Below are 9,326 nucleotides of genomic sequence, written 5' to 3'. Positions count from 1 at the left end.
GGGGTGGAGATACTCCTCATCCTGCTCCTCCACAGCTGGGTCGAGACAGCCCCTGGGGATGGGAACAGCTGCCTTGGTTGCTTGGGGATCTTGTCCATCACTGTTTGTAGGGTCTTCCCACATGGCAGCATCCTGGGAGCCGTGGACTGGGCACTGGCACCCCCAGGAAGTTTTCTGCTGTGCCACTTGCTCCTGGGAATGCCTCAGCTGGGAGCCTGGAATGGGCTCCTTACCCCCAGGCTGTTCCTGGCCATGGGCACCCTCAGGGATGAACGGGCTCTGCTGATTCCCGCGGCTCCAGGGGAGCAGGGAGTGCCATCCATGGGGGCTGATCCATCTGAAGCCTGGCAGGGCTCAGGGAGGCTCTGGGAGGGATGGAGGCTCCTGCCTGAACTAACAGAGGTGCAGAGATTTTCCTTATCCTGCTCCTCCACAGCTGGATCAGGAGAGAGCCTGGAGATGGGAAAAGCTCCCTTTGCCACTGGAGGATCTTGTCCAGCAACGTCTGGAGGGTTTTCCCATATGGAAGCATCCTGGGAGCTGTGGATTTGGCACTGCCCCTGGGAATCCAGGAATGGAATGGGCTGGGCTCCCACTGGGACTGGATTAGCGGGGTCTGCAGATACCCACTGCTCCACGGGAGCAGGGACTCTTATCCATGGAGGCTCTGGGAAGGATGGAGGCTCTTGCCAGGAGTAATGGAGGTGTGGAGATATTCCTTATCCTGCTCCTCCACAGCTGGATCAGGAGAGAGTTTGGAGATGGGAACACTTCTCTTTGCCACTGCAGCATCTTCTCCAGCACCGCGTGGAAGGTCTTCCCATATGGCAGCATCCTGGGAGCCATGGATTGGGCACCAACACTTGCTGCTGTGCCACTCTATCCTGGGAATGCCTCACTGGAACAGGCTTGTTGCTCTCAGTCTCCTCCTGGCCATGAGCATCCTCAGGGATGAGCGGGGTCTGCTGATCCCCACGGCTCCAGGGGACAAGGGAGACCTGTCCCCCGGGATTCCTCCGGCCTCCAGCCAGCAGGGCTCACGGAGGCTCCTACAGGGATGGAGCCTCTTGCCACAAGGAACAAGGTGCAGGGATATTCCTTATCCTGCTCCTGCAACCCCGGATTGAGAGAGTGCCCTGGAGATGGAGCAGCTGCCTTTGCTGCCGGGGGATCTTGTCCAGCACCGCCAGGAGGGTTTTCCCACTCGGCACCGCCACAGCACCCCGGGAGCCTTGGATTGGGCACTGCAGCACCCCTGGCCAGGCTGTCCTTCTGGCTGCACACTCGTGTCTCCAGCTCCCTGGCTGCTGCCCACAGCACTGGGACACAGGCACGGCAGGAGGGGCCCAGGAGGACAGTCCATGCTCGTGTCTCGTGGGCTCCTGAGAAGAGCAGGGCTGTGCTGAACAGAAGCAACTCTGTCTGCCAGAAATGAAAAGAAACAAAAATCTGCAACAAGAATTCGCTGCTCTCATCTTAAAACAGAGGTGAAATCAGTGCAATAGGACATGGAGCCAACTACAGCGTTCATGACATGGATGATACAACTTGCAAGTTTTCACCAGGAACTGCAAAACATCCACGTGCTGCTCCCAGGCATTTTTAGTTCTGTCCTGCTTCCTGTCATGCTAAGTTTGCCTGTAGGTCAAAGAAGGACAGACTCAAGCTTAAGAAATTAAAATATTTTGGAGTTATAATCCCTAAAACATCACCTTTCAAAGGGAGATTAGTAACAGGAAAACCAGCAAAATTGAGTCATGGTAGAATAAATGACTTTGATTTGATTCTTCACAATGTTTTGTTTTTATTATTAATTTTACTCCAGCAATTACCAAACGATCACATCGGGGCCCTGCTTAAACTAAAAAGGCTTCATAAGCTGACTCCTGTCTGCCAACTGGGAATAAATCAACTCCTCTGGAACTCTTTGGAATGGACAAAAAGATTTGTTTAAACTCTTTGTCAAAACCTTTAACTTGACTGAGCTTCAGGACTCCTGCAACTCTCCTGTTATTAGTTCATCACCTGGATTATAAACCATATTTATCTGGTTGGCCCATGTAAAGATTTACAAATATAAAATAAGATCCTTCATTTCCAGGAGCTACAAGCTGTAGTCACACACAAGGACATTTGTCATTTTTTGGTTCTGCAAAAGCTTGGGAAACTTTTCCCTTTTATATTTTCCCTTCTGAACTCGTCTCTTTCCTTTCTCTCCCTTCCTCTACTCAGAAGACCTTTCCTGTGGTTTATTCCTGTGTGGACTCTCTGATCCTTCCACAGGACTTTATAGAGATGTGGTTGTTGCAAAAAAAAATACTTATTAGATCTTTCTTGGGTTTGATTGAGACTGTTCAGATGATGAAACACGTATTTTACATTATCCTGAACTGCAAATTTGTTACACAATTAAAGGAGAATATATAAAAAAGGTTTGAATAGCATAATTGAAAAAGGCTCATTACCTGTCCAATTGCCATAAAGTAAAGCTGTATCTGTCGTCTAAAGAGGAAAAAAGCCTTTTTTCCCCTTTTGATTTGAACACACATTTGGACTTTTTTTCCTGTATCAAATGAAGCAAAAAGAATATGTTATTACAACTTTATTATTTCCTAAATGCATGGTGTGTGCTACAGAGCACCACTGAACTGTGCCAGCCTTCCTGCAGGCTGGATAAACTCAGTGCAGATTTGCACCAGGAGCTGTAAATCATCAACCATCCCCACGCCCTGAGGTGAGCCCTGAGCCAGCAATGCCTTCTGGGGACAGGTTCTCCACGTGTGCAGGCATCCCCCTCCCTGCAGGTGTTCCAAGTTCCCCTCTCCCACGGCCCTCCACCCAGCCATGGAACACTGACAATCCACAATGGTTCACACCTGGCATGGATTTTTCCCTTTGGGAGATCTGGGGCAACCTGGAACTTGCTCAGCCTCTTGTGCCCTGTTCAGGTGGGCATCTGTCACTTTTCTTCCTGCAATAATCCAATCCAATCCAACCAGTACTTTGCTCCTGCTCCAAGGAATTACCAGAACCTTTGGCTGTGTTTTCCCATTCTATATCTCTATTTTATATAACCCAAGTTAAATAAGTACCATTTTAAAACACTGGCACTTCTGTATTTCAAACTCCCAGCACAGCACAGACATTTGACAGGTGATCCTGAAACTTGACTGGTGATACTGCCAGCAGGGTATTAATAAATAGGGAATATCAGGACAGAAGTTCATCCAATACACACACCCCAAAATCCTCCCAAAAATACAGATTGATTTGGGGGGTTGTTTTCTGGAAGGAACAAACTTCACAGCCCTGCCATACACACAACAAAGTGTGACCCAGGCACAAAGGGGAGCAAAGCTGAGGGTCCTTTAGGCTCCAGATTTAGAGAGTGACATTGGCTGGACACTGCTGGGAGCCCTCACACATTGCCCATGTTGGGGTGAACTCACAGAAGAGACAGAAATGGTTTTCATGCTGCTCCAATATAGAATCTCTTTACCCAAACCCCAAATCTGAACAAAATCTGCCCCTGCTTTTCCCTCCATACACCCAGGACGTGTGTGGGGCACAGAGGGGGAACAGGAGGGTCTGTCTGCACAGCAGACAAGCCTGAAGAAGCACAATCTGTCATCCTCACAACAAACAGTGTGAGTTTAGCCCAGCAATGGCTTGAAAACCCTGGTGACTAACTGGGGGGGAGGAGAGGAGGGAAAAAATCCTTACCAATTCCTTAGGGACTTCTATGCAGGAAAACATAATCAAAACACTCATATCAAAGCAATCCATTACACTTTTTGCTAACTGGAAATTTCTTTTACGATATGTTATCTAATATATACCTTATTATTTACAAGAGATGCAAAAGGAAAAAAAAAATTCACCAATTAGTTCTGCAACTCATTGCCTTCCTTCAGCAGAGAAACTGCTGCTGGTGGGACATTGCCCGTGTTGGACCTTGGCAATCACACACCTTTGCCCACCCCCCTTGCTCCAGATGTGCCAGCTACCCCAAAGAACATGAGATGGAACCCACCTAACTCAAACATCAGTTTTGTGGCAGCTGACACTCCCTGGGGTTTGGCACTGGAGCTGAATCTCTGGGGGATCTCTGGGACAGAAGGGGGCATTTCATGGATGGTTCCACTTCTGAACTTCCCTGGGCGAGTTGCACTTGGCTGGTGAGGCCAAAAGATTCAGGATCAGGATTTTTATCTCTCAAAACTACATATTGGATTTTAGGGATAAATTGCAAAATTCTGAAACTGGAAAGCTGATAAAACAGAAAATACTGTTTCTCCCTCAAACACATTTGAAGAAGTCCACCCATGAAAACATTCCAGCCCTGCAGAAATCCAAGCCCTTGCAGCCTGCTCAGCTCACCTGATCCCTCCTCTCCACTGACGGCAGGAACAGGACTCTCCTATTGCAGGGGCTCACCTGGAGATGCTGGGTTAAGGACTCACAACTTCTTAAGAAAATCAACATTATAATCTCACAGTTCTGGCAAGGTTTCATTATCAGAGGGGTTCAAAAGCAAAGCTCTGTTGCCAGGACCAATTAATGCAGGATGGTGCTCTAATGCCAAAGGTTATTTCTGTTGCTGCTTTTGTTACACTCTGGAATAACTCCTGTAGAGATCAGAGCTGGCAACCAGAATTCCAATGGCACTCTTGTTTCATTTTTCAGACTTTGCATTTCAAGAGTGGTGAATTTTATTGGAAACTTTGAAACGGTTGTAACAAACTGCCTCAGAAATTTTATTTTATTTATTTCTGAGGCAGAATTTTCAAACATATCTTTTGAGTGTGCAAAGAGTTGAATGAGTTGTAATGATTTTTTTATTTGCAATTGTACATTTGCCACTGATTGATGTCCTAATTTATATTTTGTTAAATGTGAGTTCTTTCATTGTTGTCTTCTGTAATACATGGCTTTTCATGATTTTTTTTAAAAAATATAACCCACAAGCATAAAGATGATCTCATAAAGTGTTACAACCTTTTAAATCCACTTGGTGCCACAGAAGCACAGCATGCAAATATTGCATCCAAGTATACTGATGTTTACACCTGAAAGTTTGGACTTGATGACAGTTCTACACAGTCATGAACAGAGGGCTGGTTTGATGTGTCACACAACTGTGGTGACTATGAACGTCTGCTCTGAGCTTTTCTTTATTGTTCCCATTGATAACTGCCAGCCTGCCCTTCGTGGGGAACACAGGCCTGCATTTTGTAGAGTAGGGATGGAAGACCTTTTGGAGCCCGATAGTTTGATCCCCATTTAATTAGTTTTTAGAAATCAGGAGCTGGACTCGAAGGTGCTGAGGGGTCCCTCCCAGCTCAGCACATCCCACGATTCCATGAGGTCCAACTGCCCACCCAGCACCGCCCCAGGAACCCCCAAACCACTGAACCGCGTCACTCATGGCCAGCTCCAGACACCGCTGAAACACCTCCAGGGACGGCGACTCCACCTGGGCGAGCTCTTGCAGCGCCCGAGCGCCCTGTGAGTGCAAACAACTCTTCCGATCCCTGCCCTGGCCCTGCCCGGCCTCAGCCCGAGCCCCTTCGCTCCTGCCAGCGCAGGCTCCTTCCCAGCAGCCGCCTGAGGAGAAGGCGGCTCCCGGCTCCCCTGTGCCCCCCGGCCGGCCCCACTCCGGCCCCGCTCCGGCCCCGCTCGGGGGGAGAGCTCCCCCGGGGGGCCCTTGGTGGCGGTGTGTCGTGGTTTTGCCCTGGTTCAATTTACTTTTATACCTCCACGTACAATTACTATTAGTTGAGAGAAGGTTTATGCAGACAAAAAGAGACTGAATTAAAAAAAGTATGAGTATTTATTATTAACAAACTAAAACTAAAGAATTATATTTACAACAATTCTACTTGAGTAAAAGGTATTATGTATTTACAAAAGATACTTTTCCCCCCACTTCCCTTTATATCAGTCCAAGGAGGAGAAGCAGTCCTTTTCTGTTCTCAGAATTCCAGCTCTCTCTCTCTCTAGTAACTCTGCAGCACTTTCTTCACAGTTGGAACTTCTTTATCTCTCTCTTATTCTGTGTTGGCCTCCAGGGCTGGGCCTACCCCCCTCCTGGGTTAAAACCGAAGGCTGAGGGTTACCCAGGTCCTGAAGGGTCTCCTTCCATAGACTTGCAAGGGGACACTTGCTTACTATGGATCTTCTTCCACAGGGTTACAGGGGATAATGGTTTAAGAGTTCACCCCTGTTTTCCTATGGAGGTCCCTCCCCATGGGAGAACAGTCCTTGATTGACTTCTCGGCATGGGTCTAGTCTGGATCCCTTACTCGGATCCCAATATCCCACCTGAGTCATTTTCTGCTCCAGCGTAGGTTCTCTCTAGCACCAGCAGCACGGATCCCACACATGGATCCCAACATCCCTACCTGAACCGTTTTGTGTTCCAGCGTAGGTTCTAATACCCGTCAGGGTCATAAATCTTCAACAGCAGCAGCATGGATCTCTCACTGAGATCCCAAGCTTATCTGAGCCGTCTCGCTCCAGCATAAGCATCGATCCCTTCGAGGGTCACAAAGTCTTTAACAGGACTCTGCCTCATCTGAGCCGCTTTACTCCAGCATAAGGCTTTCTCTCTGTTAAAGTCACAAATCTCTGGTGCATCCACAAGCTCCTTTGTGAGCCGCATGGGGGGTCTCTTCACCCCAACAAACTTCTACAGGTGGCAGGGTTTTATTTTTCAGTCTTTACCCTGCTGAAGGGAGGGAGAGTGAAAAGGAGAAAAAGCAGTTCTCCCCCCTTCGAACTTTTCTTCTCTCTCCTGCGACTGCAGCTTTGACCTTGAAAATCCTGTTATCTCATGGCTGGAATTCTTCGGTAGCGGTTTCTCATCTAAGCAGTTTGTCTTTTAAACCTTTTTTTTTCTTCACTCTCTCACAAAAGAGAAGAGAGACTTCAGTACTGCACCTGCCTCCCCCCCCCGGCCCAAGCCGGGGAGGAGGGGACCTTGGCCCTCCTCGGGCCCGCTACCCTTCTACATGGCTGCTGCTCCTAATTTCAACTGCGCAACAACCTTCTCTTCCGATTTCTTAAAGATGTAATTAGCAAAGGCGTCACTGAACTTTTTGATTGGTTTTTTGTCCGGAAATCACCTGGACAAAACCATCCTCAGCCCCAGGGATGGGCTGAAGGGCAAAACCACGACACGGTGGCTCCCTGTGGGTCCCTTCCCGGGGTCTCTCCCCGGGGCCGCTCTCTGTGCCCGTCCGGCCGCGGCCGCTCCCAACTCCCAACTGCCCGAGGGCACCTCGGCCGGGGCCGGCCCCGGCTCTTGGCCCCGCCCCCTCCCCTCCCGACCAATCCCCGCCTCGCCCCGCCCACTCCGAGTCCTCCCATTGGCTGTGCGCGCCCAGCCCATGGGGCGAGGAGCGCGCGGGGAGGGTTCGACACCACGTGACCCGTGGGGGAGTTGGAACAGGGGTGAGGCGGGGAGCGCTGGGCGCTGCCTGGCAACTGATGAGTCATCAGTTCCGCGCGCTCCCATTGGTTATAAAATGCTTCTGGCCCTTCTGTGGCTGATCCCTCCGAGCCCCCTCAGTGCCCACCCAAAAAACGGGACTGCGAGAACTAGGAGGCTTTATTGGGAACACTGGGAGTAGCTGGGCGGGGGCAGAGTGACAGTGTGTGTGGGGGGATACACAACCCCCCCCAGAATCAGCACGGGGACGGCACAGGTCCATGGGGGGCACTGGGAGAGAGGGGGTACTAGGATGAGCTGGGGGGCACTGGGAGAGAGGGGAGACTGGGATGGGTTAGAGGAGCACTGGGAGAGAGAGGGGAATTTTTTTGACCCCTTTCCTGGGCACTGGAACCCCCTGCACCCCTGTGCCTGGCCATCCCAGCTCTCCTTCCCCCACAGGCCATCAACAGGTTTTGGAGCTCCCTCGAGTGCTGGTTTAATGACATCACTGGTTTTCAAGAAGAATATGCCCGCCCCTTCTTCCCACCCCTGTGAGACTCATCCAATAGAACATTGTGAAATCCGTGACATCACCGGTCACCAGGCAGAATTGGCGAGCTTGGGGGCTGCTTGGAGCAGGGCGGTGCTCACGGTGGGGGGCGGATCCCGATCGATCGGGATCAGTTGGGATCGGTTAGAATCGATCAGGATCCGGGGTCTCTTCCCACCACCATGTTCTTCATGTGCCGACCCAACGAGGCCATGGTGGTGCTGGGTGAGTTTGGGGGGCCCGGGGACTCCTGGGAACCCCCCAAGTCCCCCCCAAGACTCCTGGGGACCCCCAACTTCCCTCCATCAAATCTCCTGGGACTCCCCCAGCCATCCCAAACTGCCTCCTGGGGATCCCCTGTATCTCTTCGTTAGGATCCATGGCCAGAACAAAGACAACAGTCATTCACACACTACAAAAAAATCTCTTATTGCAGTTAGAGTAAAAGACTACTAGCAAAGAGGTTAAAAAGCTAAAAAAGAAGACAAAATCACTACTTTATCAGTTAGCATTCATACAATACTACAATCAGCTTTTATTACAACATTAGCTAGTAAAAAGGGAATTAAAGGAATACAAAAAAAAAAGAATACAAAATGTTTTCTTTCCTGGTTGCTTCCTATCAATAAACTGTGCTCACCTGCACAGACAGGCCAGGCCTACCAGGCTCTGCAGGGCTGGTCGGTACCCGTGCTTGGCGGGTGTCCCTGCAGAGCAGCACAGTGTGGATGGAAGGATGAGCATCGCTCCACCCAGCAGTGCTGACACCCCATTCCATCAGCTCTACATTACACTACGTAGGGCCAGGAAACAGCAGAAGGTGGTGCTTGAGTGGCAGCCAAACAGCGCCCGTTCATCACCTCATAGCAACAGTCTGGGCGTGCCCCACTGTAGGGCAAGGGGCCAACGACATCTTCCTCTCCATCACCTTCCTCAGCCCTATGGACGACCTGTACCATTGTGTTTCAAGGGGATTTGTATCTCTCTTGCAGAGTGGAGCCAAGCCAAGGAGGAACTCAGCTCTGATAATGGGGGACATCCAGTTAACTTTGCTAAAGGCACAATGGGCCTTACAGTGAACTTGTGCAATAAAGTCACCTTGTACAACACTCTGGCTGGTTTCACACCCCAATATAATCACTTTCTCACCCCTCTCTGATCCACTCATCATCTGAATCAAAATTCCCCCCCTCACACCATGGCAACCATTGTGCATTCTCATTGTTACCACGGTTACCATAGCAACCATTGTGCATTCTCATTGTGACCTTAGTTACCATGGCAACCATTGTGCATTCTCACTGTGATCTCTGTTACCATTGTGTATTCTCACTGTGACTT

At 49.9% G+C, this 9,326-nt stretch overlaps 1 long non-coding RNA gene across 2 annotated transcripts; it reads right to left on the bottom strand.

Moving 5' to 3' along the window:
• Window positions 1–560: 560 nt before the first annotated feature.
• Window positions 561–4,809, bottom strand: LOC126643302 (uncharacterized). Of its 2 annotated transcripts, none has more exons than XR_007629711.1 (4): window positions 4,381–4,809; window positions 2,877–2,971; window positions 2,466–2,563; window positions 561–1,422 (listed from the first exon to the last, which is right to left on the bottom strand). It is a non-coding gene; the product is annotated as an uncharacterized LOC126643302 (long non-coding RNA). The 2 variants fall into 2 exon arrangements; XR_007629710.1 differs by lacking the exon at window positions 4,381–4,809 and adding an exon at window positions 4,034–4,204.
• Window positions 4,810–9,326: the final 4,517 nt, after the last annotated feature.

This window comes from Myiozetetes cayanensis, unplaced genomic scaffold, assembly GCF_022539395.1.
Source record: "Myiozetetes cayanensis isolate MyiCay16 unplaced genomic scaffold, myiCay2020 scf265, whole genome shotgun sequence".
NCBI lineage: Eukaryota > Metazoa > Chordata > Aves > Passeriformes > Tyrannidae > Myiozetetes > Myiozetetes cayanensis.
The sequence above is the reverse complement of the archived record's forward strand: the minus strand, read 5'-3'. Positions and strand labels throughout refer to the sequence as shown.